The following is an 8,090-nucleotide window of genomic DNA, read 5'->3' on the forward strand; positions in this document are numbered from 1 at the left end:
ACAGAGAATTGAAGATTCAGAACATACAGCAGAGGAATTGCACAGAAAAAACTGGGCGTTCAAAACGCCCAGTGAAGAAGGACAGACTGGCGTTTAAACGCCAGCCAGGATACCTGGTTGGGCGTTTAACGCCCAAAAGGGTAATATTTTGGGCGTTAAACGCCAGAATGTGCACCATTCTGGGCGTTTAACGCCAGGATGGCTAGAGGGGGAAGATTTTGTTTTCAAATCAAATTTTTTCTAAGTTTTCAAAATCTTTTTGATGAGCGGATATTTTATACGCTTTTTGGGGGTAATTTCATGTAGATTTTAGCATGTTTCAGTTAGTTTTTAGTAGAATATTATTAGTTTTTAGGCAAAAATCATATTTCTGGACTTTACTATGAGTTTGTGTGTTTTTCTGTGATTTCAGGTATTTTCTGGCTGAAATTGAGGGAGCTGAGCAAAAATCTGACTTAGGCTGAAAAAGGACTGCTGATGCTGTTGGATCCTGACCTCCCTGCACTCGAAATGGATTTTCTGGAGCTACAGGAGTCCAATTGGCGCGCTCTCAACGGCGTTGGAAAGTAGACATCCAGGGCTTTCCAGCAATATATAATAGTCCATACTTTGCGCGAGGATAGACGACGTAACTTGGCGTTAAACGCCAAGTTCATGCTGCTGTCTGAGTTAAACGCCAGAAAAACGTCATTATCCGGAGTTGAACGCCCAAAACACGTCATGACCTGAAGTTTGACGCCAAGAAGGGCCTTTGCACGTGGAAAGCTTTGGTCTCAGCCCCAGCACACACCAAATGGGCCCCAGAAGTGGATTTCTGCACCAATTATCTTAGTGTATTCATTTTCTGTAAACCTAGGTTACTAGTTTACTATTTAAACAACTTTTACAGACATATCTTGTACCTCATGACATTTTCAGATCTGAATTACATACTTTGTGACGGCATGAGTCTCTAAACTCCATTGTTGGGGGTGAGGAGCTCTGCAGCGTCTCGATGATTTAATACAATTCCTTTGTTTTCCATTCAAACACGCTTGTTCTTATCTAAGATGTTTATTCGCGCTTAACTGTGGAGAAGGTGATGATCCGTGACACTCATCACCTTCCTCAACCCATGAACGTGTGCCTGACAACCACCTCCGTTCTACATCAGATTGAATGAATATCTCTTAGATTCCCCAACAGAATCTTCGTGGTATAAGCCGGATTGATGGCAGCATTCATGAGAATCCGGAAAGTCTAAACCTTGTCTGTGGTATTCCGAGTAGGATTCCGGGATTGAATGACTGTGACGTGCTTCAAACTTTAACCTGCTGGGCGTTAGTGACAGACGCAAAAGAGTGATTCTATTCCAGTAGGAGCGGGAACCAACCGGTGATTAGCCGTACTGTGACAGAGTGCGTGAGCATAGTTTTCACTGCGAGGATGGGAAGTAGCCACTGACAACGGTGACACCCTACATAGAGCTTGCCATGGAAGGAACCTGCGTGTGAGAAGAGGATTTCAAGGAAGAGTTGAAGTCAGAGGACAAAGCATCTCCAAAACTCCAACATGTTTCCCATTACTGCAAATCAAAGTAACATTGTTCCCTCTTTTATCAAATTCCAGTAATTTCACTTTTAATCCAAATTAATCCTTGTTGACATCCTAACTAAGATCAATAAAGTAAATATTGATTGCTTCAAACCAATAATCTCTGTGGATTCGACCCTTACTCACGTAAGGTATTACTTGGACGACCCAGTACACTTGCTGGTCAGTTGAACGGAATTGTGCCCACTCATACCAAAAATCCTAAGTTCCACAATCCTACAATAAATATATTAATACTATATTGATGTGATCACAATTTCGTCCACCAAGTTTTTGGCGCCATTGCCGGGGATTATTGAGTTTGGACAATTGAAGGTTTATTTTATTTCTTAGATTAGGAATAATTTATTTTGCGTTTTTATTCTTAATTTTCGTGAGTTTTAGTGTCTTGTTCTAAGTTTGGTGTCAATTGCATGTCTCATATTTTTCTTTAAAATTTTCGACTTGTGTCTTTGTTCTTCATTGATTTTCAAGTTGTTCTTGTTTATTTTTCTTGTTTGATCTTGAGTTTTTCTTGTTCTGTATCTTTTCTTGTTTTTCTTTTACTAATCCAAAGCATTAGTCTTTCAAAAAGAATATACCTGCCCAGAACAATTGTTACCTTTTCTGCCCATTTGGCTAGAATAGAAGGGTCATATTCTTGACAAGGGAGCACCAATACTTTTAAAAATCTTTTTCAAAAATAATTTTTCTTGATTTAATCTTGTGCCAAACTCCAAGTTTGGTGTTTTATTATTAATTTTTATAATTTTCGAAAATTTTCTTAAAGTTTTCTAAAAATTTTAAGTTTGGTGTTCTTCCTTTTGTTCTTGGTGTTCTTGTGAATCTTCAAGGTGTTCTTGAGTTTTTCTTGTGTCTTGATCTTAAAAATTTTTAAGTTTGGTGTTCCTTGGTGTTTTCCCTCCAAAAATTTTCGAAAATAAGGAGCACTAGATCTAAAAATTTTAAGTCTTGTATCTCTTGTGTGTTTTTCTCTTTCTTTATAAAATTCAAAATTCAAAAAAAAAAAAATTGTTTTCTAACCAATTTTAAAAACTACTTTTTCGAAATTTTTAATATAAAATCCAAATTTCAATTTCAAATTTTTCAAAAATTTTCACAAAGTACTTTCAAAATATTTTTACAAATTCTATTTTTATTTATTCCATTATTATAACACAGATAATAGCAACATACATATCATCTCTTTTATTCCATTATGGAATTAAATGGGAGTGATCAGTCCAAGAGGACTCTGGGTCATATGCTAACCCCACTACTGCTTCATATGGGAGTAGTATTTGTATACCCTCCATTGGAGTTAGTAGCTTTGAGCTGAATCCTCAGCTCATTATCATGGTGCAGCAAAACTGCCAATATTCTGGTCTTCCACATGAAGAACCTACAGAGTTTCTGGCACAATTTCTGTAAATTGCTGATACAGTACATGATAAGGAAGTGGATCAGGATGTCTACAGATTATTACTGTTTCCATTTGCTGTGAAAGATCAAGCTAAGAGGTGGTTAAACAACCAGCCTAAGAACAGCATAAAAACATGGAAACAGCTGTCAGAAAAATTCCTGAATCACTATTTCCCTCCCAAACGGATGACACAGCTAAGGCTAAGCATCCAAGGCTTCAAACAAGGAGATAATGAATCCCTTTATGATGCCTGGGAGAGATACAGAGAGATGCTAAGAAAATGTCCCTCTGAAATGTTTTCAGAATGGGTGCAATTAGACATCTTTTACTATGGGCTTACAGAAAAAGCTCAGATTTCTCTAGACCACTCAGCTGGTGGATCTATACACATGAGAAAAACAATTGAAGAAGCTCAAGAGCTTATTGATACAGTTGCCAGAAATCAGCATCTGTATCTGAACAGTGAATCTTCCGTGAAAGAAGAAGCTAAAACAGTAACTGCAAAACTCAGTCCGGTGGATCAGGCTAATAAATTCAATCAGCAATTAGATTTTCTAACTCAGCAGCTAGCCGAATTCAAGGAAATATTACAGGAAACAAGAATGGCTAACAGGAACATGGAAGTACAATTAAAGCAGACAGAAAAGCAACTGTCAAGACAAATAACAGAAGAATGCCAAGCAGTTCAATTAAGAAGTGGGAAAACATTAAATACCTCACTTCAAAGTAGCAAGAAGACAGGAGACGAACAAATGGCTACTAAAAATCCCTCTGAGGACAAGCAGAGCCCAGAAAGGGACAAAGCTGGTGCTGAACGCCCAAACCATGCTCATTCCTGGCGTTCAACGCCAGAAACAAGCATGGATCTGGCGTTGAACGCCCAAAAGAAACATGGTTCTGGCGTTCAAACGCCAGAAACAAGCAGGGAGGTGGCGTTTAACGCCACCCCAGCTTCCACCCCTGGTATTCAAACGCCAGTGGGTGATCAGTCACATACAAGTGCTGATAACAATCCTTCTAAAAAGGCTTCCCAACCCACTTCTGTAGGTAATAAACCTGCAGCAACTAAAGTTGAGGAATACAAAGCCAAAATGCCTTATCCTCAAAAACTCCGCCAAGCGGAACAGGATAAGCAATTTGCCCGCTTTGCAGACTATCTCAGAACTCTTGAAATAAAGATTCCGTTTGCAGAAGCACTTGAGCAAATACCTTCTTATGCTAAGTTCATGAAAGAGATATTAAGTCATAAGAAGGATTGGAGGGAAACTGAAAAAGTTTACCTCACTGAAGAATGCAGTGCAGTCATTCTGAAAAGCTTACCTGAGAAGCTTAAAGATCCTGGGAGCTTTATGATACCATGCACATTAGAAGGTATTTGTACCAAGCAAGCTTTATGCGATCTTGGGCAAGTATCAACCTAATACCTGCATCTACTATCAGAAAGCTTGGTTTGACTGAAGAAATCAAACCAACCAGGATATGTCTTCAACTTGCTGATGGCTCCATTAAATACCCATCAGGCGTGATTGAAGACATGATTGTCAAGGTTGGGCCATTTGCCTTTCCTACTGACTTTGTGGTGCTGGAAATGGAGGAGCACAAGAGTGCAACTCTCATTCTAGGAAGACCTTTCCTAGCAACTGGCCGAACCCTCATTGATGTCCAAAAAGGGGAAGTGACCTTGAGAGTCAATGAGGAGGAGTTCAAGTTGAATGTTGTTAAAGCCATGCAACATCCAGACACCCCAAATGACTGCATGAGTGTTGATCTTATTGATTCTCTGGTAAGAGAGGTCAATATGGCTGAGAGTCTCGAATCAGAGCTGGAGGACATCTTTAAAGATGTTCAGCCTGATTTGGAGGAATCAGAGAAGATAATAGAACCTCTGAAAATCCCTCAAGAAGAGGAGAAACCTCCAAAACCCGAGCTCAAACCATTACCACCATCCCTGAAATATGCATTTCTGGGAGAAGGTGAAACCTTTCCTGTAATTATAAGCTCTACCTTAGAGCCACAGGAAGAGGAAGCACTAATTCAAGTGCTAAGGACACACAAGACAGCTCTTGGGTGGTCCATTAGTGATCTTAAGGGCATTAGCCCAGCCAGATGCATGCACAAAATCTTGTTGGAAGATGACGCCAAGCCATTGGTTCAACCACAAAGGCGGCTGAACCCAGCTATGAAAGAAGTGGTGCAAAAGAGGTCACTAAATTACTAGAGGCTGGGATCATTTATCCTATTTCTGACAGCCCCTGGGTGAGCCCTGTCCAAGTTGTCCCTAAGAAGGGTGGCATGACAGTGGTTCATAATGAAAAAAATGAACTGGTTCCTACAAGAACAGTTACAGGGTGGCGCATGTGCATTGATTACAGAAGACTCAACACAGCCACCAGAAAGGATCATTTTCCTTTACCATTCATAGACCAGATGCTAGAAAGACTAGCAGGTCATGAATACTACTGCTTCCTGGATGGATATTCAGTTACAATCAAATTGCAGTAGATCCCAGGATCAGGAGAAAACGGCCTTCACATGTCCATCTGGAGTATTTGCATACAGAAGGATGCCATTTGGCCTGTGCAATGCACCTGCAACCTTTCAGAGGTGCATGCTCTCAATTTTCTCTGATATGGTGGAAAAATTTCTGGAAGTCTTCATGGATGACTTTTCAGTATTTGGAGACTCATTCAGCTCCTGCCTTAACCATTTAGCACTTGTTCTGAAAAGATGCCAAGAGACTAACCTGGTTTTAAACTGGGAAAAATGTCACTTTATGGTGACTGAAGGAATTGTTCTTGGGCACAAAATTTCGAACAAGGGGATAGAGGTGGACCAAGCTAAGGTAGAAGTAATTGAAAAATTACCACCACCTGCTAATGTTAAGGCAATCAGAAGCTTTCTGGGACATGCAGGGTTCTATAGGAGGTTTATAAAGGATTTTTCAAAAATCGCCAAACCTCTGAGCAACCTGCTAGCTGCAGACACGCCATTCATCTTTGATGAAGAGTGTCTGCAGGCATTTGAGACTCTAAAGGCTAAATTGGTTACAGCACCAATCATCTCTGCACCAGACTGGACATTACCATTTGAACTGATGTGTGATGCCAGTGACCATGCCATTGGTGCAGTGTTGGGACAAAGGCATGACAAGCTTCTGCATGTCATTTACTATGCCAGCCGTGTGCTAAATGATGCACAGAAGAATTACACAACCACAGAAAAAGAGCTACTTGCAGTGGTTTACGCCATTGACAAATTCAGATCCTACTTAGTAGGATCAAAATGATTGTGTACACTGATCATGCTGCTCTTAAATATCTACTCACAAAACAGGATTCAAAACCCAGACTCATTAGATGGGTGTTGCTTCTGCAAGAGTTTGATATAGAAATAAGAGACAAAAAAGGGACAGAAAATCAAGTAGCAGATCACCTGTCCCGAATAGAACCAGTGGAAGGGGCGTCCCCCCCTCTCACTGAAATTTCTGAAACCTTTCCGGATGAGCAACTACTAGCCGTCCAGGAAGTGCCATGGTTTGCAGACATTGCAAACTACAAGGCAGTAAGATTCATACCCAAAGAGTACAGTAAGGTGCAATCAAAGAAATTAATCACAAATGCAAAGTACTATCTTTGGGATGAACCATATCTCTTTAAGAGATGTGCAGACGGAGTAATCCGTAGATGTGTGCCTAAAGAAGAAGCACAGAAGATCCTTTGGCATTGCCATGGATCACAGTATGGAGGACATTTGGAAGTGAACGAACAGCCACAAGAGTCCTCCAAAGTGGCTTCTACTGGCCTACTCTCTATAAAGATTCCCGAGCATTTGTGCTTAACTGTGATAGTTGCCAAAGATCAGGCAACCTGCCTTACAGTTATGCCATGCCTCAACAAGAAATCTTGGAATTGAGTTGTTTGATGTATGGGGCATTGACTTCATGGACCTTTCCCACCATCATACTCAAACACCTATATTCTGGTGGCAGTGGATTATGTATCCAAATGGGTGGAGGCTATTGCAACACCCACTAATGACACTAAAACAGTGTTTAAAGTTCCTCCAGAAACATATCTTCAGCAGATTTGGTGTCCCTAGAGTGTTAATCAGTGATGGGGCACTCATTTCTGTAATAAACAGCTTTATTCTGCTCTGGTACGTTATGGAGTCAACCACAGGGTGGCTACTCCATATCACCCACAAACTAATGGGCAAGCTGAAGTCTCAATAGAGAACTTAAAAGAATCCTGGAACGGACTGTAATTAACCGTAGAAAGGAATTGGGCAAGAAGCTTGGATGATGCTCTGTGGGCATACAGAACAGCATTCAAGACCCCCATAGGGACCTCTCCATACCAGCTTGTGTATGGAAAGGCATGTCACTTGCCAGTGGAACTGGAACACAAGGCCTACTGGGCAACCAGATTCCTAAACCTTGATGCCAAGTTAGCTGGAGAAAAACGATTGCTCCAACTGAATGAGCTAGAGGAATTTAGACTCAATGCTTTCGAGAATGCAAAAAATTTACAATAGAAAGCAAAAAGATGCATGATAAGAAATTGTCATCCAGAGTCTTTGAGCCAGGGCAGAAAGTTCTGTTATTCAATTCTAGGCTCAAATTATTCCCTGGGAAATTAAATCCGGGTGGAGAGGTCCTATGTAATACAAGTGTATCACATATGATACGAGAGCTAGATAAGAATCTAACAAATCAGAAACAGAGATAAAATTATCTGAGGCAATTGAAAGAATGCTCAAAACTAACAAAAAGCTCAAATCCACTAATGACATTAAAGAGTTGCTGGAGGCAACCCAGCAATCACAAAATTATTTTATTCGTTTTACAGTAGATGCTACATATCTTCAAAGTAAATAGAATTGTTGAAGCACAGAGTACAGAAATGAACTCACTGCGGAAAACATGAGAAACATGGCTGAACGCAAAAGAAGCACCCACGGCGTTAACGCATAAGGTACCTCGGCGTTAACGCCAATCTGCTAGCATTCTGGGCGTTTTAGAAAACGCCCAGTAAAGAAGGACTCCTGGCGTTCAACGCCAGAAAGAAGCATCACTATGGGCGTTGAACGCCCAAGG

At 40.5% G+C, this 8,090-nt stretch overlaps 1 pseudogene; it reads left to right on the top strand.

Moving 5' to 3' along the window:
• Positions 1–8,090, top strand: part of LOC140184078 (uncharacterized) — a 152,892-nt pseudogene that overhangs the window by 95,175 nt on the left and 49,627 nt on the right.

The sequence above is a fragment of the Arachis hypogaea genome, chromosome 4 (assembly GCF_003086295.3).
Source record: "Arachis hypogaea cultivar Tifrunner chromosome 4, arahy.Tifrunner.gnm2.J5K5, whole genome shotgun sequence".
NCBI lineage: Eukaryota > Viridiplantae > Streptophyta > Magnoliopsida > Fabales > Fabaceae > Arachis > Arachis hypogaea.